Source organism: Grammomys surdaster, unplaced genomic scaffold (genome assembly GCF_004785775.1).
Source record: "Grammomys surdaster isolate TR1022 unplaced genomic scaffold, NIH_TR_1.0 126051, whole genome shotgun sequence".
In the NCBI taxonomy this organism is placed as follows: Eukaryota; Metazoa; Chordata; class Mammalia; order Rodentia; family Muridae; genus Grammomys; species Grammomys surdaster.
The window spans coordinates 4321598-4343892 of NW_021620862.1; the positions used below are offsets into that span (position 1 = coordinate 4321598).

At 44.1% G+C, this 22295-nt stretch overlaps 1 protein-coding gene across 1 annotated transcript in view; it reads left to right on the top strand.

Moving 5' to 3' along the window:
• Positions 1-22295, top strand: part of Kif26b (kinesin family member 26B) — a 400661-nt gene that overhangs the window by 126400 nt on the left and 251966 nt on the right. The gene's annotated exons all lie outside the window — the stretch shown is intronic.

Below are 22295 nucleotides of genomic sequence, written 5' to 3' on the forward strand. Positions count from 1 at the left end.
GAGAGAGAGAGAGAGAGAGAGAGAGAGAGAGAGAGAGAGAGAGAGAGTTTGCTTTCTTAACAGCTATGATTGCTAATTTGCTGTGTTTACTAATTTAGATCCATTTCTCCTTCAGGGCAAAAATGATTAGATGAATTTAATTGTGCAATTGTGATGACGTCAGCACTGTGTTCACTGCTTTGTTTGTGGCTTACTTTCTAATCTTTGTGTTCATTGATGTGTTTCAAGTACTTAGATCAGTGACTGACATTTAAGAATTCAATATTTACTGGAGGAGAAAATGACTATGTCTGTCTGTATAGGTACATACATGCCCACATAGTGATCTCTTACACATACGTTATATTTTTAGGTGTGTGCAGGTACATGTACTGGTGTGTGCTCATGTGGATGCCAGAAGAGGATGTTGGGTCCTCTTCTTTATTGCTTACCTTATTTTTGAAACAGGGTCTTTACTGAAGCTGAAGCTCTTCCTTTTGGCTAGGCTAGCTGGCCAGTGAGCTTCTCAAATCTCTCTGTATCTTCCCAGAAATGGTAGGGTTACAGGCATGCATGGGCCATGCCCCACATTTTCATTCATGCTGAGGAATTGAACTCAGGACATCTTGCTTTGATAGCAAGCTGTCTTATCTACTGAGCTATTTCTTCAGCCAATAAATCATTGATGGATTAACATTAAGTGTGTAAAGTAAGCAAGGAATTAGAATGCAGTACAGAAATCCATGAAGTAGCTCTATAAAAGTGACAAGTCCCACATTTGTGTTTCTTGACCTGTGACCATTCACAGCCTGGTCACTTTAGGTGCTGTTCTGTCCCAAAGCAGGTCAGAAATGGCATATTAAAGATAGAAACAATTAACCAGACAAACCAATGAAGTGAACGTTACTAGCTCATGAGAAGAGCAGCAACAAAAAGCAGGCATGAATCCTCAGAGTTCATCTGGAACTGTTGGTTCAGAGAAAGCAGCCATTGGTACCTTACTGTGTCTTTGGAAACTGTTACGTGGCATGGTGAACACTGAATCACATAAAGCTTAAGTTCTCTTTTATAACTTACTAGATGAGACGCATCAGAAGGTTCTTCAGACTCTTAAGTGACTCTTTGAGTAATCACTTCTTGAAGAACATAGACTCCCATCATACACAGCAGGAGGCAGAGAACAACGGCTGTGGTCCTGGAGGCCAAACTCAGCCCACTTCTTGTTTTTATAAGTAAAGTTTTATTAGAAGCGACTGCACTCCCTGATTTACATATTTACTGTAGCAACTTTCTCTTTCTTGCCAGCAGAGTCCAGTAACTAAAACAGAAACTATATAGCCAACCAAGCAAAGTGTTTGTTCACTCGTCCTAGGAATAAAGATAGCCAGCTGTTCATATAGAATGTTCATACAGCTGGGCTGGTGTGTTGTAACCTCTGAAAAAGACATTCTGGAGAAACTCTGGTTCCCTTGGAGACATCAGTGCACAGGTGCCATTCTGCAGTCGCTTCTTAAGGTTGTCTGTATTGATTGTACTCAAAGCTTACATTTATATAAGATGGATGGCCTTGCATCGTGAATCAGTGTGAAAGATTTGGTGAGCATGTAGCCCAGACTACACAAGGGCCTGTGGGATTTTTAAATGGTCCTGGAAGTTGACTGCAAAGGTGAAAAATATTATTTGCTTTGCTGGGTAGAATTTTTTCAGGTTATTTTTGTGGTCTTCTTTGTTAGCAGAGAAAGCTTCCACAGTCAAGGTTGCTGTGCTGACTTATTTCTTGCTAATGTGGTCAGTGCCACCTCGTGTCAGGTTATAATAGCTCTGGCTTCAATATACTCGTTGTTCCACCAATATAATTCTTCACCATATTCTTTGAATTTTCAAGGAATGGAAGCTAACCCTCATCATGGAAAGTAGGCTTTGGAGACAATTAATTAATTAATTAATTAATATTATTTGGTTTACACAACACAATACAATGGTCACCACTGATTGCATGATCAGCCACTAAATGTCCTATTCATTGACTATAAACTCTGTGTGAGCAAAACCTTACCTGTCTCTCTTCTATATACTCTCAGGATCTAGTGAAGTCCCCTAAAGGATACAGAAAAGTCTCTCTTACCTTATAGGTGGTGGGATTGTAATGGCTCTTAGGAACCACTGAGTGACCTAAGGAAGGCTCATTTGCATGGACCCATTTTGGACAAAGAGGTAGAGACTGATGGAGAGGTTGCACAGTGTGTAGACATTTTAACAAATACTCAGAATATATATATATGAACTGCACATATGCACATACACACACACACACACACACACACACACACACACACGTATGCATATCTGTAAACTTTTGCTGAAAACCTGAGGGTTTAAAAGAAATAGCTTTCAGAGAAGATGAAATCTTGGGAGTACAGAAAAATAAAATCACAGGGACAAAAACACTTGTCAACTTGTTAGTTGAGAGGGTTCTCCTGTTTTTGCATTTTATTTTGATTTTATCTTAATCTTTGTGACCATATTTTATTATCTGTATTTATGGACTTTATAGTATATTTCCACACATTCATATATTAAATCCTGACCAAATCTAGTATCTTTTGAAGCACTGAGATAGTATGAGAATCACTTACTGAACTAGTGGGTGAGTAGGACAGGCCAGGAGGTAGGGTAGAGGTAGAGGGGAACACAGTCCCTGGTACTTAAACCCTGGGGTCTTCTATTACTTTGTACCTTTAGCTCCACCTCGTCACAGTGTTTCTGGCTACATATGTTTTACCATGCAGATGTTGATATTTTTTTATTTTGACTTTGGTTCTGGATTTTCATGTCCTCTGATGACAAACTGAGTTGAAAGTGAGCTTTTGTTTTCAGTTGAATGGTGAATAAGGGTTTGTACTTGGCAGGCCACACTAGGTGACCAGGGGGGAAAATGGCCCCTTGCTGCTTGACTGTTAGCATTTAGTTCAGAGCCCCTGGTGGATAGAATGGCTAAATATGGTCTCTCTGTGTGTAAGCAATAGAACACACCCCTCACTGTGTAAAATTTTCACACGTTTAACCAAGTAAATGGCTTCCTGCCTCTTGTGGGTTTTTCTTTTAAGGCCAGCTGCCATCACACCAAGATGACAAAATTCAAGAGTCCATGGCATCAGAGTCTGAGCTGGCTTTCTAAGTCCAGGGATCCTGAGAAAAGCAGAGACAGCCCTCCGGATGTTTTGCTCTTGCAGAGATTGTGTTGTGGTGTAAGGGCTGTTGGTATAGTTCTGTGCAAAGCTCACGCACAGCAGGCCCAAGGCCCTGCATTTCATGCCCAGGACCCAAACAAGCAAACATGCTGTTTAATTAAAAGTATTTGTGCTGTATTTTAAAACATAAAGAGTAATATGGATGGGGAAGGAATGGGGTCCATTGTCTCCTTCCAAAGATGAGTACTTAGTCTATGGTTTTCCTAGGTTTTTGTTTGTTTGTTTGTTTCCAATATTTTCCCCCTGAAACCATTCAAACCAATACTGCTCTTCTTTCCCCTCACCATTTTTCTCCCCAGGACTTCAGGCAGGAGGAGAGTGAAGTGACCAATCCACTTTCTCAGCTCTCCATTCAATTTGTGAAGATTAGCTCTCAGTATCCAGAGCTGGTGAGCTCAGGATGAGAGAGCAGTCTCTGAGCGAGCAAGCAGCTAACCGAGCTAGGCAGCTAACTGAGGCCTTTGTAAGAAGCTGGGGGTGAAGAGGAGAGGGAACATGAGAGGGGAGGCTACTTAAAGGACTTGGAAAACAACAATCAGAGACAAAGCATTTAGATTAATGTCTCCCTGAGAAAGAAACAACCAAAAATACATGTCCCAGGTGTTTGACTGCATTCTAAGGTTGCTGATGCCAGAATCTGAAATACAGCTTCCTTGCGGGTATTAGGTGTCTTAGTGACTTGGTGTGATGCCCTGCAGAAGATGTGGTTGTATTTATGTAGAGGGCACTTGAAGCTTAAGACAAGAGTGAGTTAATATCTGTAAATCATGAGAACTGTTTATAATATTTAACACTTTGCTTCTGACCCGTTTCCTCCATGGGAAGTGAGGTTGATTTTGCCTTTGAGCAGAGAGTGGGAGATGATGCCATGAGATTCAGTGAAAGATTCAGGTCTGTGTCTAAATCAGTGTGCTGGCAGCTAATGTGAACCGAGCAGAGAGTTTTTCCTGAACGTCTGTCTGTCTGTCTGTCTGTCTGTCTGCCTGCCTGCCTGTCTCTGTAGTGTAGATACATGTTTGTGTGCATATGTGCAGTACACACATACACTCATATGAAGGCTAGAAACTGACATTGGGCATCTTTATCCATCTCTTTCCACCTTCTTTTCTGAGACAAAGTCTCTCTGAGCCTGGAGCTCGTTAGCTAGAGTAGCTGCAGGCACCTGTCTGTCTGCACCTCCCCAGGGCTGTGGTCACAGAGGTGTGCTGCTTCTCATGCCTTTTAAATGGGGCCTGCACTTTATCAACTGAGCTATCTCTCTAGGCTTTTCCTCCACCCTTAAACTTTACAGTTCTCCTCTCCACAGTGGTTATTGTAGAGTGAATATTGTCCTTACCACTGAGAATTAAACACAAATTCTTTCCTTATAACTAATACCCCATCATCAATGCCAAGGACCCAGCTGACAATTCCTGTCAGTGTGTGACAATTTTGACAGGCCAGAACAAAAAATAATCTCGAGTCAAATAAGCCCATTTGGGCGTGAGATGGTGACTTACACATGAGATGGTGACTTACAATCCACGGAGCACCAGCCTTCCACCAGTGAAGGAGACAGGTAGGGGTGTGGTTTGGACAGAGGTAGTGTAATCTCAAACACAAACAGACAAACAGACAGACTAACAGACAGACAGCTTTGTTCTGTTATCCCAGCTGACACAGAGGGTACCAAAGCTACAAGACCCAGAAGGCAGTGCGTCTGGCCAGTGGGTACTGAGGGGTTCCTTAGTGAAGTCTCTGAATGTTCTTGGGATCTAGCTATGGCCCTGGTTCTGGCCTGCTCAGGTCGGAATCCCTTCCCACCTTCCCTTCCCTCCCATCTCCATTTGCCCCCACTGCACTTCTGTGAAGAGTTTATTTGAAAACAGGCAGTCCCATCCCCATTTAAAATCACTCTGTTTAGTATCATGTGTAGGCCTGAGGAAGGCGAACTGATTCCCAGTGAATAAAGAAATCTGTCAGGATCCAGACAGCCTTGAGGTTTGCTGTGATGGCAATGTCATGAATAAACTTCATGTCTGTCTGTGTCGTTCCACACAAGAGTAAGCAGGGCATTCTGTCTCTTTGATACACATTCCTAACTCCATCTAAAGCATGATTGACTGGAAGATGCTTCATCATATGAATCTTAAAACATGGAGATGATGATGATGATGACGTGTGTGTGTGTGTGTGTGTGTGTGTGTGTGTGTGTGTATGCGCACGCATGCGCGCACGTGTGTATCTATCTAGTAGTTTTTTGGTGCTCTCTTGGGCTTTTTAGCTCAGTGTGCTGGTTTGTTCTTATTGTTAAACCAACACAGCCTACAGTCATCTGGGAAGGGGGAACCTCAACTGAGGAATTCTCTAGATGAGATTGGTCTCTGGCCATTGTTTGGACTGTTAATTGATGGAGGAGGACTTACCCACTGTGGGCTCTGTCCCTATGCAGATGGTCCTGGGCTACATAAAACAGCTAGTTGAGCCAGCCAGAGGGTGAGCCAGTAATCAGTATTCCTCCGTGGCTTCTGTTTGAGTTCTTCCCCTTACTTCCCCCAGTGATAGATTGTGTGACCTGGAAGTGTAAGTCAGACAAACCCTTCCCTCCTCTAAGGTGTTCTTGGTCGACATGTTTTATCACAGGAAGAGGAAATGTAAACTAGAATACTCAGCCTTTGACTATGGACGTATATCTGAATGTCTTGTGTGGCTGCTGACCAGAGGGAAAAGAAGCTCAAAGCAATTACCTTAGTTTTGCTTTGTACATTAAAGTTGGGGTGAAGAGTCCATGGCCCTCACTCTGTCTTCAGCTTGTGTGGAGATGGAACCCAGAGCCCCTTCCTGCTGGGGACCCCTCTCCTCCCTCCTACCACCTCTTATCCCCCACTGACAGCTGTCTGGGGAATGTCAGGACTCAGCACGGCAAGCCTTTCATCCCTGCCTGTGGCTCTCGTCACAGGAAGCTGGAGGTTGGGTCAGTTGTCATCTACTCCCTACAGCCCAACTGCTCACTGTGGCAGTGTGGAATGCACATTCCGTTATCAGAGAAAGTCTCAGTACCTTTGGCCTTTCTTCTGCGAGAGCCTTTCATCTTCACTTTGTAACTTCTCAGATCACATCTGTTTTCTCCTGTGCCTTTGACCAGAGTTTGGGGTCTGTTCTTTCTGGCTTATTTTTCCACTGTTTTTCCCTCAGCTGAAAGGAACAGAGAGAATGGCTTTGGATAAGAACTGGATTTTTTTGGGAGCAAGGAGATCAGCACCCATCTTTCTATTGGAATATGAAAATTATGTTAAATTAACTTTCAAGTGAAAAAACTTAATAAAAGCTCTCTTTTAAAAGGTTTATGTATTATCATTGTCGTAGTTGTCATCATCATCCTCATCGTGTGTGCGTCTGCGTGTGTGTGTGTGCGTGTGTGTGCGTGTGCGTGTGTGTGCGTGTGTGTGCGTGTGTGTGCGTGTGCGTGTGTGTGCGTGTGTGTGCGTGTGCGTGTGTGTGCGTGTGTGTGCGTGTGCGTGCGTGTGCGTGTGTGTGCGTGTGTGTGCGTGTGTGTGCGTGTGTGTGTGTGTGCGTGTGTGTGCGTGTGTGTGCGTGTGTGTGCGTGTGTGTGTGTGCGTGCGTGTGTGTGCGTGTGTATTCTAAACTACTTGTAGAGGTCTTGATCGTCAGCCTTTTTCTCTACCCTCTCTCCATGTGGCTCCGCCCCATTTCATAACTTTAGTACTTTTATTATTGACTTCCTCAACTATGCCTACATCCCAGATTTTGTCCCTGAACTTAATCGCTTGTTGGTCCATTTGTGCCACTATGCTCTGTCACAGTCCTGCCGCTTATCGCTCCATTGTGTCGCTATACTGTAACATCACACTCCTGCTGGCTTACAAACAACAAGTTCATTTTTTCAGAGGTCTGAGGACTGGCAAGTTGAAGATCAAGGCAGATTTTATCCTGTTCTTCTATCCCATCCTTTTCCTGTGTCCTCCCATGCTGGAAGGGTGTGGAAGCTCTCTGGGGCCTCTGCTATAAAGGTTAGTCCTAGTGCCCTTGGGTCCTGGCCACTTGGCAAAGGTCCAAGACCATAGTGATCATCTGAATGTCAACTGAATGGATTTGGGGACATTTGTTGGACTACAGCAGTCCCACCGAGCTCTTTTTCACCATTTTATTTGCTCCACCATAGCCAAGCTGGCTTCTTGCTGTTCCTAATCACAATGACTGTCTCAGGTCAGGGCCTTAGAATGTAGTCATTGCTCTGCCTAGCATGCTTCTTCAACAACGTTCTTGTTGTAGCTCACAGCGACTCCTTTCAGGTCTCTGCTCAAGTATCCCTTCACAGAGAGGCCACCTGTGCCCCCTTGCGAGACAGTCCCTCACTCTGAATCCAAAAGCCCCCTTTCCTGTGCACGGCCTTATTGTTTCCCATGTGTCACATGGGCGTTGTTTATTTGACCCATTACCATTTCTGGAGGGTCAATATATTAATTGCCATAGTGTCCCACGCTTTTATCAGCACAGTAATGCATAGCCGTATGCTTCCAAAACTCCATGAGCTGAGTTAGGTTTAAATGTTTTATTTCTTTGATTGTAAATTTATTCCCATTTGGAGACTGAATAAAATAATGAATATGTAAGTGAATCATATTTCCTCCCTTATTAAGTTTTCAGACACATATAAATGCACCTAAACCTGTAATAAAAGATCCTAGAAGATTTTATAACATGTTTTTAGTTGATGATGGTTGTAAATAGAAATGGTTTAAATAACATTCACAAGTTATGGTCTGGCTAAAGTACCATCATATTTTGAAGAGGAAAACATCAATAATCTTACTTTACTACTTCCCCAAACCTTTGAAATATACAGAACTCATTAATGTAGAAGCATTTAATAGAAATAATAGAAAATAACAAAAATTCACTGTGATAGTAACTACCAAGAGTTTAAAGGATTTTTTAAAATAATGCCTCAATAATATTGGATTAATGAATTAACTTCTCAGAAAAATGGCCAGACTCAGTTAACAATAAATTGAGTTCTACTATTTGTAGAAGCAATAACTAAAATTCTGCTTGTAAATAATACTGGGAAAGATCTGGAATTAATCAAGCCACTGTCACAGCTGGGCTGTGTTTTCAGCTCTCAAACACAGGAGAATTAATGTTGAATATAACTATGTTTGAAGCTCAAAGAACACAAAAAATGAAGTCCTTTGAGAATAAGCTTTTGTGAAAATTCAGCAGGGACCCACATGAGAAAGCACTTTTCAGAGACAGACTCCCAAAGGCTTTGTCTTAGGAACAGTTTTAAAGTCTTGTGGGCCACCTCTTGGCCCTGTCATTGTGGGCAGACAGTCCTGAGTACAGTTTGTATATAATTGCTACAATCTTTTCCCTACAGATAGGGAATTCAGGCAGTGCTTGTGAAATCAGCTGGCCTGGTGCTGCTGGATTCATGGACACACTAAGTTCAGGTCAAGAGCAGCTCGGCAGGTCCAGAGGAATGCCTTGTCTGCCTGGAAACATTCCCAGAACTGCAGAGCCATTTGATTGTAAGTTCTTGCCAAGTTGAAGCTTTCCTTTGTGGAGGAGATTCCTGGAGAGTCCCAACCATCTCTGAGTACACTAGGCCAGGAAACACTGAGAAGCGGATCCTTATGTGACTGCACAGCTATCAGGAGACACTTTAGCCCACTCTGAAGCATATCTTGTCTCACACCATAGAAACTGCTAGTAGTCTATAAGACTGTGGTGGTTACACTCTCAGGCCTACCACTTTCCTGTCTATGGTTAGACCAATGTGCACTTCCCAAAACCATCAAAGCCCAGACAAGGGTTCACTAAGTTTTCCTCCAGATGTAAATGTCTATGGTTCTGCCTGCCATGGGCCACTCAGGCTTGACTCTCAGAAGCACTCAGGTGTGGGCTCAGGGGAAAACTGCTGGTTAGGCAGGCTTCTGTTTAATGGGAACATCTCTTCTAGTTTGCAGCTTTGGGTGAGTCCAAGATTCCAGAGCATCGTGTTTTTAGTTCTTCCTAGATGCAAAGACACTGGGCAACCATCTCTAAGCCATCTATTCTCCTTGCCCCTTAAGTGAGCTTCTAGCAGTCATTCAGATGGCAGGGGACTGTTGGTTTGTTTTTCTGGAAAGTTCCATTCGTCTGCCTGGCCACCTCAGCAGTAAGAGGAAGTGTCAAGGAAGTGACTTGTCACAAGTGTTTTATGAGTGTAGGCACAGTATTCTAATGTGGGCACTAATAAAGACCAGACAGAGCATGAGCTATGGTGGCCATGGTCTGTTTTGACCCATCTGTTGTGATACTTAGCTGAAAGCATGCCTCTGGCTGGACAGAGCGTCAGCAAATGGAGAGGGACATTTTACCAGGCGTGGCGCTTCATACTTGAATGCTTACCTGGGTGGTCTTCTTTGCTCTTCTATGTCACCTCTTCTGATACTTAGAGCTTGAATCATTAGCTACACTCTGAGTCCTGCACCGAAAGGGCCTGGCTTACATCCCAGCCTTGCTTTTTCACTTATTAAGCACAGGAAAATCTTGGCATCTGTAAGAATGGCATGCTGTGTTCACATGACTCATCATACAGTATGTTTGTGTCTGTGACTCTATTACATCTTCTATTACATCTTCATGTAAATACTCAGGGAGGAGAAGTCTACTTGCCTCTTTGATAAGGAAATTCAGGCATGAGAAACTGAGTGATGTGGATGCTGGGGAGGGGGTTCAGTAGTTAGAGTGCTTGCTGCAGGAGTCTGAGGGTTAGGCTTCAGAGCGTTAGAAACCCGTGTCAATGCTGGTTATGGTGGCCTACATATACTTCCAGCCTCAAAAGACAAAGATGGAAGATCCCTTGACAAACTGGCCAGTGAGAATGATCATGTTGTTGAGCTAGAGATTTGAGTGAGAGACTGCCTGAATGACTAGGAATTAAGAGCAATCGAAGATGATTCCTGACAACAACCTCAGGCTTCTACATACATGCCCACACATGTACATATGTATGCCTACACACTCATGCACACCACACACACACACACAAACACACACACACACACACACACACACACACACACACACTTAAAAATGGGAAAAAAAAGATTGAATAACTTGCCACAGTGATCAAACTAGAAAACAGCAGAGCTTAAGCCTTAAACTAAAACCTGGGTGTTCAGAATGAAGCCCAGGCTGTTTACTGAGTCCCCACTTGCAGGAAGGCAGACTGCTTCACTCTTGAATCTTAATTAAATAAATAATTGTAATGTGAAAATAATTGTAGTATGTTTTTGTGAGATCCATAAATTTCAGGATCACATTAGTTTTCTAACGTGTATCAAAGGAATTCACAAGTGAATATTTGAAATGAATGACCAGACGATTCTGACAAAGCTCCCCCATCTCCCACCCCCTGCCCTCATGTTGGAAAGTCCTGCTATTGTACAGTTTGTGACTGTGACCACATGTAGCATCTCACGTCTACGCTTTTCCTTTCTTCTGATAGATGGTAAATTTGGACAGGTCAAGTCAGGTTCACACCAATATTCTCAAAGGGTATTGATAAATCCATAACCAGAAGTCAAAATCAAGACCTTTTAAGAAGGTCTTGTCTGGTATACTCCTTCCCCTCTCTTTTCTGCCTTTACAGTTCCCTAGAAAATATGCAGGGCAGAGTTTTGTGCTAGAGTTTTGTTCTAGATTTTTCACTAGACTACATGAATAAAACATTTTACAGCTCCCCCTTTTTTCAAGACCAAACTGGAAGTGTGACAGAGGCAGGCATGGAAGAAGAATGAGTTTTCTTCCTGTGTTTGAAAATCTTAACTTTCAGCCAGACCTTTTCCCAAAAGCTTATTGTAGAAGGAAGGAAGGAAGAAAGGAAGGAAGGGAGGGAGGGAGGGAGGAAGGAAGGAAGGAAGGAAGGAAGGAAGGAAGGAAGGAAAGTCACTGAGTCCTGAGAATTTGACTGGTGGAATGCAGGAATGAGGAATGACAGGTATCAGACATTCAGAATCTGGCACTGAATGGGCTGGGCTGGCTTTGACTGGAGGCACCTATCACACACCCAGATTCTCAAGGTGTTCATTACAGACCACACACAAGGTGGAGGGGCTAAGCGAGTCTCAGCGGGAGGTCTCTGTAAGGGAGCAGTCTCAGGCTGCAGTCATCCATCCAGGAGGAGGACACTATGGTTGCTAGCTTTTACATACTTGGACCAGAGGACTGCTTTGTTATTTCCATGGATCTGAGACATTCGGGAAGTTGCCCATGTCCCTGTCAGCAATACATTTGGGACTTCATCCTCTCCCCACAGAGGGTAAGGAGTGAGAGTTTCTCAGGATTTATGTATTCCTTCCTCCTCAAATAAGTAAGCACGAGTTTGGTGATGAGGAACCTCATAAGTAGATCTAGAAGTTGTTGGTTTGAGTACAGGCGTCCTGTGCCAGATTTTGATGGGATGTTCTAACCTCTGTTCCAGGGTGTGCTGAGCCATTGCTAGTGTATCAAGGATGGAGGTATAAACATGCAGTGAGGGCTGGGGATGGATAGATGGGTAAGGTGACTTCTAGTAACCATGTAAAATCTGGGTGTAGTCTATAATCACTGCCTGTGGAGAGGCAGAGACAGTCAGATCTCTGGAGCTCATTGGCCAGACAGTTTAGCCAAATAGATGAGCTCAAAACCCAACATAGGGTTTTGTGAGACCCTCTCTCAAAACACAGGGCAGAAAGATGTTGAGGAAGGTACCACTGTTTCCCTACATGCACACAACACTTGTTCATATAAACATAGTAATAAACATAGTAAATAACACACAAACACACACACACACACACATACACACACACGAAGGTCGAAGGTATGGCTCAGCAATGACCTCTAAGGGTCTTTAAGGGTCTCCTCTAGCCTTGGGCATTTAGGTCACAGTCTTTGTGAGTTCCCTCAAATAAACCAAAGCCATCGAAGGCCTGGTAAATGGTCTGAGCTATGTAAATGTGGGTTTGTTTCTTTGAAAGAACAAATAAATTCTTGGTCTGTTCTGTAATTGCACCAGATTACATCTTCAGGTGAGTTCATCTTCTTGTGGCACTGGTTTTCTCTCTCCAGAAGGGAAACTGCACAGTTACCATGATGTGAAGTCTGACCAGAGGTTTGAAATTATTTTATAGACCAAGCCACATCAGTTGTCCCTACTGTTACCCTGAGCAAGAGACACATGTAAATAACAGGCTCCAGAACCAGTCCTTGAAGCCATGTATCAGATCCACATTTTTTAAGTGACAAGAACTGGGACCACAAATCCTTTCCATTACAAGCTTGCCTAGAAACAGCTGGTGGCTCTCTGTGCCATGACACTGTTGACAGGAAGGGAATTGTCTATAATGCCAGGTAGAGGGAAGGATGGGGGCTGAGACAGGATGTGACTTCCACCAGCATGTGGGGTTTTAGTAGTCGGAGGGATGTCACACACCCTCCAAACCCAGCCCAACTGTCAGCTTCAGCTGGAGCGGGGCATAGGAGAATGAGTCTTTTAGAGGTTAGTGTTTTATGTCCAAGGGAGACCAAGGACAGAAAAGCTAGGCTGTGTGTCTGGGTGTAAAATACCAGGCCTCTTTAACCTGACAAGAGACTTTCGTCCACTGAGTGTCATGAGGAGGGATCCTGTGAAGGTCAAAGGTTAGGGTTTCTGCCATGACATAAAGTTACTTGGGGATAGGCAATTATGTATTAAGGTCAGAGGGTGTGCATTCTGTGCTCTGTAAGATACTTAACAACATGCTTGCATCTACCCACTAGATGTCACTACCCTCTCCCAGTTATGACAGAAAACAAAACAAAGCAATGGAATAGTTTTAAAATGTCCTATGGTCAGAACAGCAGTGCCTGCCACTATTGGCAGCCAGAGGGAACTGAGTGAGGAAGCCTAACGGTGCCTTTGGACTGTGCTTCAGGAACCCCTTATCATATCGGGCAAGTTCTTTGTAAAGAGCAGTCACCTAGCGCTAAGTTTCTCACAGGAGACAGAGTCTAAGAATAGGAAAGGGGCTTCTCATCTACTTCTGTCAGGCCTTAGCTAAGATCACACACGGGCAAATGAGGCCTGTGTCCTTTCTCCCTTCCTTATGTCTGCATCCCTTTCCTCCCCTTCTTCTGTGACCTCCTGGAGGGCTTATTAGCTCGTGGGTTCCGGAGTGCCTCTCCCAAGAGTCTACCATGTGCCCAGTGCCCATCGAAGGGAGGGCAGGGCCTACCTGCTGAGAGGTTTCTCAGGCAGGTGCTGTAGTGACAAAACTACGTAGAGGCATCTTGACAAAAGTGACTAAATACCTCCTGTACTGTCAGGACACTGAAATGTCTCAGCCTGGTTACCATTTTGAGAACAGACTCCAGGGGGCAAGAGTAGAGGTTACCACTGAGATGAAACATCATGCCATGCTTTCTGCCTCCTGGGAATTGGCTATGATTGTAGAGATAGAACACGTACCTCTCATAAGGAAGTGTTTGCTGAGTCCCATGACTCAGAACAGACTGATGCTGTCCTAGCACAAATGAGCAAGTGTGTGTGTGTGTGTCCATTTAAAATGTACACTCTGGCACATTGTGCACACCCATACACCCACAAAGGCATCCTCAGTGACAATGATGAGCAAACACTTTAACCTCCAAAAGTACACTATGCTTTCAAGTGCAGGGAAGAGCTGTTACCAGGGCAGGGACCTCAGGAGAGACAGAGAAGGTGTGTTGGGGAAGAGGGATACAAGGACTTCTGGGGGACAGAGGAGAGCCATGCCTACCCTACAGGGAGATTCCCTGAGCTGCCAGGTCAGGTTCTGACAGTCAGCTTGAGGAGGTAGGTGAGGCCGGGAATTTGGGGCCACAAGCACCAGCTCTGAGGGAACTGTTGAAGCAGTCAGATCTGCTCTGGAATATGGCCAGAGCAGAACTTTTCAGCACTTTATTCTTTAAGTCCCTATAACTATGTTTTAGGAATTTTACATTTTTGTAGTAAATCCAGGAGAATGTAGCTGAGTATATTGGCTCAGCATTTCATTCATAAAATCAGCTAAAGAGAGTCTCACAGATAACAGATTTTAAACAGCCCTATGCAGCTAGAACATCTCACAGAATGGGTGTATTTCTGTTGCCCCTGGCGGTGGTGCCCTGCAGCCTACACAGGGTCACACTTGTGTCCACAGATTTCAGTCACTGGAAATCAAAAATCTAAGTAAAGTTCAGCATTCAGGTGCCTTTTCAGTATTACGTGTGTGTGTGTGTGTGTGTGTGTGTGTGTGTGTGTGTGTGCGCACACACACATACACACACACACAAAACTAGCTCTGCATGTGTACATAAGGCCAGAAATATTGAGTATCTTCTGTCACTCTCTGCTTCATTTTTTTGAGACAGTGTCTTTACTTTACGGGAAATTTGACATTTTGGCTAAACTCGCTAGCCAGAGTCTCCTGGAATCCACCCATGAAATGCCCCAAGAACCAGGGTTATAGATGTGAGCTCCTGGTTCTTACATGGGTGCTAGGGATCTGACCTGGGGTACTCATCCTTGTACAGGAAGCACTTTGTTACTGAGCTGTCTCCCCATCCCATATGACTCCCTTTGAAGAGAGTAGTGGGATCATAAGTTCATGCTTGTATACTGAGGGAACTAAAGTTTGCATAGGTTTTTTTTTTTAATTGTCTCCTGGTCATGGGTACTGAGCCAGGGCCTGAGCCTCTCATACCCCATCAAAAGTTTTAGAAAAAATCTGTGGGACGAAAACTAGTTGGAAATCGTGTGAGCTAGACAGAATATCCGCCCCCAATGATTATTATGAGAAATACCTTGCCTAGCTTTTTAGTGATCATAAACTTCTAATATCATATTTGAGTGTGTGGGAGGTGGCTCAGCAGCTTGCTGACAAAGTATGAGGACTGGAGTTTGGATTCACAGTATCTACATGAATGACGGGAGGTTTTGGTACCCTGCCTGTATCCCAGTGCTTGGGAGGTAGAGCAAATTGGCCAGTAAGACGGGTGAGTGGGACAGTTCCAGTCTCAGCCAGGCTTCAGTAGATAGTGTGTAGGGTGACTAGAGAAGAGGACCGATATAAACCTCTGCCTACATGTGTACACGTGTGCATGTATACATGTGTGGATGGCTACTGTTCATCCATGCCTACGCATGTGCACCTACATGTATACACGTGTGCATGGCTACTGTTCATCCGTGCCTACACATGTGCACCCACACGCCCACATATACCACAAACACATATGTAGTAATAATGAAAAATAGAATTCTCCCTTTTTTTTAAAAGTAGTCAGGTCTTTTTGTTATTATTCTTCAGTAACTTTAAATCTGATTTATTCAATGTCTTATACGTGACATGGTCACAAATTATTTCTAATCCTTACAACTCTATAATCTGGGTGATATTTTTCACTTAGCAGTTGACAGACTCAAGGATCAGACGAATTGGGGAGTTCCAGGTTCAGGCAGGTCTCGATATATAACGTATAGGGTTATCCAGGAAGATGACCAATGTCATCGTCAGCTTTGTGGTGTCACCTGGCTCCTGGGAGCCAGGACAGACCATCTTTTTGTGCTTGTACCTTTCTTCGTCTGCACTCTGGTGGTCACTTCATATTTTGATAGAATGGATCTGTTTGTTTATTTGACTTTGTCAGTATGTGTTTCTCACCCCTGTCTCTGGGTACTTTGGGACATTCAAGAGTATGGTGTCTGTCTGTCTGTCTGTCTGTCTGAGAGCTCTTGCTTACATTTTCCTTGTCCTGTTAATTGCTTTGCTACCTGCCTTGGTGCTGCTGAGCTTCATGCATGTGGAATAGTCGTTCCTACTGAAGCCACACACTTGTGCTTGGGAGGCTCACATCTCTGTAGTGGTCCAGAGCAGGATGGCACAGTCATGATATCTCTGTAGTGGTCCAGAGCAGGATGGCACAGTCATGACATCTCAGCCTAATTTAGTTTCTCATGTAAAACAACTTTGGTCTGACATTTAACATTCCTCCCTTCGGTAGGTTTTTCCCTTGTCTCTCTGAGCTCATTACCCAGCGTGTCTTTATAACTTTACATTCTTTCCCACTGTCTCTCACACATGCCAGGATTCTCACACAGTTATGTGCATACCAATGTGTGATCTTCATTACTGGGGAAGTGCCACTGGCTCACAGAACAGACTAACAATGGTGACAAATCCTGGGTCCAGGAAAGGCTGCCAGAAGTTTCTATTGAAGTTGTATATTAATGAAGTAGAACTGTGAGCAGCCTCTCTCAAGCAGGCTTCTTGCTGTGGAGAATGTGTCCCCTGCCAATCAGAGGGACCCGCTAAGGGACTTCCTTCAGTTCACACGTTGCATCAGAAAGAACGACAGAGCCCTGGAGGCTGGGTACTCTTTCTGCAAAGAACAGCAGTACATCATGACTTTGTCCAACACTCTAATTCCTTCTCTGGTTCATCTCCAGAGGTAGGCACAGCCATTGTCTGTGGTCTGAGAACTCCAGAAACAGCAGGAACAAAGGATATAGACCTGACTTCTCTCTGTTAATTCTCACTGAGGAGATCCAACAACGTGAAGAAGGTGAAGGAGACTCTGGCCAGTGTCCTCTTCAGATCCTGCTCCTAACCTCCACCCAAACCTCCGCTTTAAAAACCCCTGTGGAAAATGACATGGAAACTTGGAGAAGCTCAAAGGCCATAAAAGGCAGAATCTTCTTGGGGGAATTTGGAGGGGTGGACCACTCTGATTTTCAGTGTTTAAACTGCCCTTGCTCACAAGTCTGAGCAAGCTATGGCCACACTCTCTTGAAGTAGAAACCTCACTTCTCTGAGAGACACTGTGTCCAAATATTTGGACTGTGAAGGGAACAGGCTGTTATCCTTGGGTCTATTTGATCTAAAGTTGGCTATCTATTGATTCACAAACTTTCAATTTTGCAATTTGCCTTCAGTAGACTCATTAATAAGGACACGTGCCTTTCTTAAGACAGAGCAGCTATAAAGATCACCCCAGGAGAAAGGACACTCAACAGGAAAGGTGACAGGGTGGGAATGCAAAGCCAGGCCAAGGGGGCCAGCTCTCCAGAGTGTGAAGGCAAACCCATTGATCTGAGAGGCTGCCTGCTGTGCAAAATAAAACATTTTATTCTCAAGGCCCCATCTTCTTTTCCAAGCCTCAAGGGACAGTTGTTTATGGAGGGAAAGATTTCAGGAACAAAGTGGCAAGAAGCTGCTTTTGAAGAACAGCTTAAATCTCTTCCAGCCTGTCTCTAGAGGCCTCTAGAGTAAGAAAGCAGGAGCAAACATCAGGAGGAATTTGTACAACACATTCTGGATGCTGACTCCAGCTGTTGCCTTCATCACAGACCCAGAGGCTTTGGAGGAACACATGCAAAGCACTTTTTTGGCTAAACTAATGCACAGAATCACCCTGCCCTCAGTAATGGCATCAGCATTTATTGCTAAGCAACCTATCCCGAGGAGGTTGAAACACAGAACAGAAAGCAAGCTGGAGCATCCAGGCCGCTATTTGCCTGGCCAGGCTTTTCTTGTCTGAGCCCTGAAGATTCTGCAGCCCTCATCCGTTGAAAAAATATGCTACAACCTGCTTGCTAGGGGCCAACCTCAGTGAACCACAGAACCGGAATACTGATCCAGAATTTCTCAGCTGTAATGATTAGGGAGTAATGGTTTAAGTCCATTCTATGTAAATGCTGCTCTCTTAGACATTTAGGAAAGAGATGAAAAGATTAGCTGAGACCTGAGAATCTAGTCTGATGTCAAGGCAGAAGCAGTAAAAGGAGTTTGGCCACATGAGGCCCTTTCGTCAGGCGCAATGGTTATGGCTGGTAAGAGGTCTGAGTCTGAGATTCAAATGCTTCAGCATCTCTTCAGCTAGCTGGCTGTCATTGTAGCAAACACTCCAGATGACCAAGTTAAAATCAGAAAAAGTATTGTGGTCTCCTGGTTCATACACTAAATGGTCAGTGGGCTACTCCTTTTAGCTCCCAAGTGAGGGTATCAGTCGATAGTAACGGGGAACCCATGTCAGGGTAAAACTGATCACTTCCCCACCAGGAAATGAAAGGGGTAGGAAGGGGCCACAGTCCCCTTCAAAGGCCTCCTCAGATATCCTGAGGACCTGTCATTAGGTCCCACCTCTCAAAGGTCATAGCAGCACTCTTACTTAGCTCATGAGACTTTGGGGGAACATTCAAGATGCATATTATTAGACACTCGTCTATAGAAGCAAATGAGTGATGGGCAGTGAATGATTTGTTACTCAATGGCTTTAGCCCAGAGTGCATCCCTATCATTCATTCATTCACTCATTCATTCCTTCATTCACTCACTCATTCAGTCAGTCACTCAGTCATTCATTTCACAAGAAGGTTTTGTGAGATTCTTGTGTAATAGGTAGTATGCTAAACATTGAAGGACTTAAAAGTCAACGGAATAGTTTTTCTCACATAGCTCAGAGTCCAGTGGAGAAATAACTGTATAATTCAACACGACTAACAGTCACTTAGGTCTTAGAATTGAAGTCTGAAAAAGGAGGGATGACACCATCAGATGTATTTTACTACAGCCATGGTAGAGATAGAAGGAAGTCAAGGCTAAGTGTGAGGAGACCATGTGACCATGTGAAATGGGGGATGCTAAATGCTGTGCTAAATACATGGGTGTGGGCATCAGAGGGAAGGCTAACCTGACCCTCAGTGTGGAGGCAGCAGTACAAAGGGGAGGGAGGGTGAGGCTTTCTAGAAACTTACATTTAGCAAGTTTGGTGATTGGATGCAAATGAAAAAGCAGACAAAGACAATTCTAGATTTCTACTGAGCACCTTGATAGCTAATTGTGTCATTTGCTTAGGTAGTGATTACAGGAGAGAAGGAAGATTTAAGGACAAAGGCATTTAGTGTGGAGTTGTCAGTTGGAAGGATTGTTTTGAAGGGTCTGACTGTGAAGGACGACCAGGCAGGGACAGAAAACAGAGTTCCTAGACACCATGGTAATGATGTGGATGGTCGTTGAGACCAGGGGCACAGATGTGATGACCTGTGGACGTGCAATCTCTCAGATGTATGACCCAGTCTAAGGGAGTCATCAGACTGAGAGAGCACCCCGTAGACTGTAGCAGGAGACACATTTCCTAAACTTCGCCTAGAACAAGCAGCAAAGCGCTTGGAGTCTCTTTGTTCCTTTGAAGTCATTGCTAACTGTGATAGTTTAGATGTGTGAACATTAACTTCACTATCCCCTTCCTTCTGAGGAAGTTCACCAGTTACTCAGACGTCTTTTCAAATTCCTCTTCATGTGAGAGATGAGACAAAAATAATTTTTGCATATTTTCTTTGAAAGATGAGAGCACTTTGAGCTTTAAAAATTTAGGCTAAAATTTAGGTGCCAATGGGTCATTTTCATATGTGCTGAAGTAAACATGGATACATTAAAATAGAGGTTCTGCTTGTGTGTGGTTTATGCTGCTACAATTTGACTATTTCCCGAGGTCACAGAGTGGGTCAGAGGCAGAATAGCACGAGTATCTCAATGCCCATAAGCAAGGCAGATGTCAGGCTAGGCAGCTCGCTCTCTGCCTCTGGCTTTGCTAATGTAGTAGTTCCTCATAAGTTCATCTTCTGGGCCCTTCAGTCCTCTCTGTGTCTGCGTGAGGAATGGCCAGCAAGTGTGAACTGCCCACAGCTAGGAATGCTTCCTGTCCCCACTTGCTTCCACCTTCAATTGACACTGACTCCTCTCTGTCTTAGCACATGCAGAATGCAATGTCTATTGACCCTTTTTTTTTGAAGTCTTCAGTCATACTAAAACATTTATAGTGTGCACAAAACCCTAGAAAGACATGTTGGTTCCCGAATGTCTCTCGTCACTTGCTGAAACCTAAGGATGGTATGAGCTATCATGGGGCTTTTAGATCAAGGGCTGCTTAAGTGAAGGGGCATCTCTTGGCTATCAGCCAGCAATTGATGATGCATTAGCCTTCCTCTTCAGGAGATAGCACTGGGTCACTGACAACTTCTTAGCTGCCTGACCCAATATATTAGAAGTAGGCCCTGGCGTGGCATTAGGGGGTTTGCTGGCTATCTTAGGCCTGGTGTTGGTTGTTTGTGGAAGAGAGTGGAGCTAGAACTCTCAAACATGGCTTGTAACTAAAGGGGCTATAGAGTTCCATAGTGTGCCTGTGTTGATGAATCCTGGAGTCGCCTCAGATTAGACTAGAGGGGCAGGAGAAGGGTGTGGCATTTGATAATCTAGGAGCTAAGAAAGCCTACTGCATGTGACCTCACACTGGACAGGAATTGTCCTCAGCTCTCCAGCTTGGTGTGGTGTTTAGCACTTTAGAAGCTAACATATCAATGTGTTAAATGTTGGAAACAGCTATGAATAGCAACAGGCTGAATATAGAAGGGATTACTTCAGGGGAGGGCAGTAAAAATCAAAGCCGGGGTGAAGGAGTTCTCAGAAGCAGGTTTGCTCATGAGCTCTGGAGGGCAGATGTGTCTCCGTGTCAATCGAATTCAGAATCTAAGCCTAACACTTCAAATCCAAAATACCATGAAGTGTGCACATGACTTTTCTTGTAGCTACAGTCTTACTTATTTCTTCCTTATGATTGAGTTAACAATGGTAATATTTTAAACAAGTCTTATATAACCAGCATGGCCTGGAACTCACTCTGTATCTGAGAAGGATCTTGAACATCTGATCCTCCTACCTCCACTTCCCGAGTCTTGAAACAGAAGGCTTGCATTACCACATCAGGTTTATATGGTACCCTGGATCAAACCCATGGCTTTGGGCACACTGGCCAAGTGCCCTACCAATTGAGCTATGGTCCCAACCCAGCAAAAGCATTTAAAATAAGCAATTAAACCAAGGCTTCTTAAAGCCCAGTAGATTTGGTGACTAGAAAGCATATGTTATTGGCCGTAGATTCTGTTAAATTGCCCTTCTCTAGAACATGTGGAGATATATGCTTTCTTAGATTATATTAAATTATGTAGTGGAATGTGGGAATGATCAAGACAATGGTGCAGTGACCTAAGGACAGAAATGCCTCATGAGCATTTAAAGAAGCATTCCTGAGTGGCATTAATTGATGGGAAACTTTTCTTATGTAATCTCATGTGGGAAAGCAATAAACTATTTTGGTACAGATGGAGGCATATAAATGAATTGAATGAACATTTCCTATAAAATTGTGAAAACACACAGATGTGTTTTTGGCACTTGAAGTGAATGATCATGGACAATAGGTGATCAAGATGTCCATGGTACAGTACAGTTTGCATCCTTTTGGATCTGTTTTTGTGATAAACTGAGGTGACAGTCTGCTCTAGAATGGCCCCACAGGGGTTCTTGTGGGTCCCACGTGCTCTTGAACTATGATTAAGCACTGTCTGGACAAAGTAGCTGCCACTGAGGAGGACACCACAGTGAGCCTTGTCTGGTTTGCATGGCTTTTCCAGGCGGAATCCAATCATCCCCAACCTCCTATTGCTCCAGCCACTTTATAGGCTGCCTTGAGTTTCTGCTTCCCGAGCCTTCCTTACTGCTGCCCTGTGAAGAGGCCTCTTGATTTATTAATCAATTAATCAGTGCATACCAAGGAGCTACTCAGGGTAGTTAGACAGGGAAAACAAAGTGCTGGGGCTCATCATCCAGACAGATCATGATTAGGGATGAACCTCCCACTGACCGATCGTCCTGCCCACCATGGCTGCCCCGAGTTACCTTCCAGACACGTTACTCTTCCAGATGGGCCTCGGATTCATAAAACTGACACCACTTTTCTAAAGGGTGATTTTTTTTTTTTTGGCATCCCAGAGGAAAATGATTCCAAAGATGAGCCTCATTCATTACTCACAATAATTGTTGAGCCTTGCAAACTCTTCCAGACCCAAAACATGCTGTGGCGGGTCTGCTCATCTGTCCATGGACAGTATTGTCCTATCCTGCTTTCCTCACAAATGAAGTCCTGGGGACGGAAGGACGTTACAGCAAGGGCAGGACACAGTAGCTGCATGACTGAGAA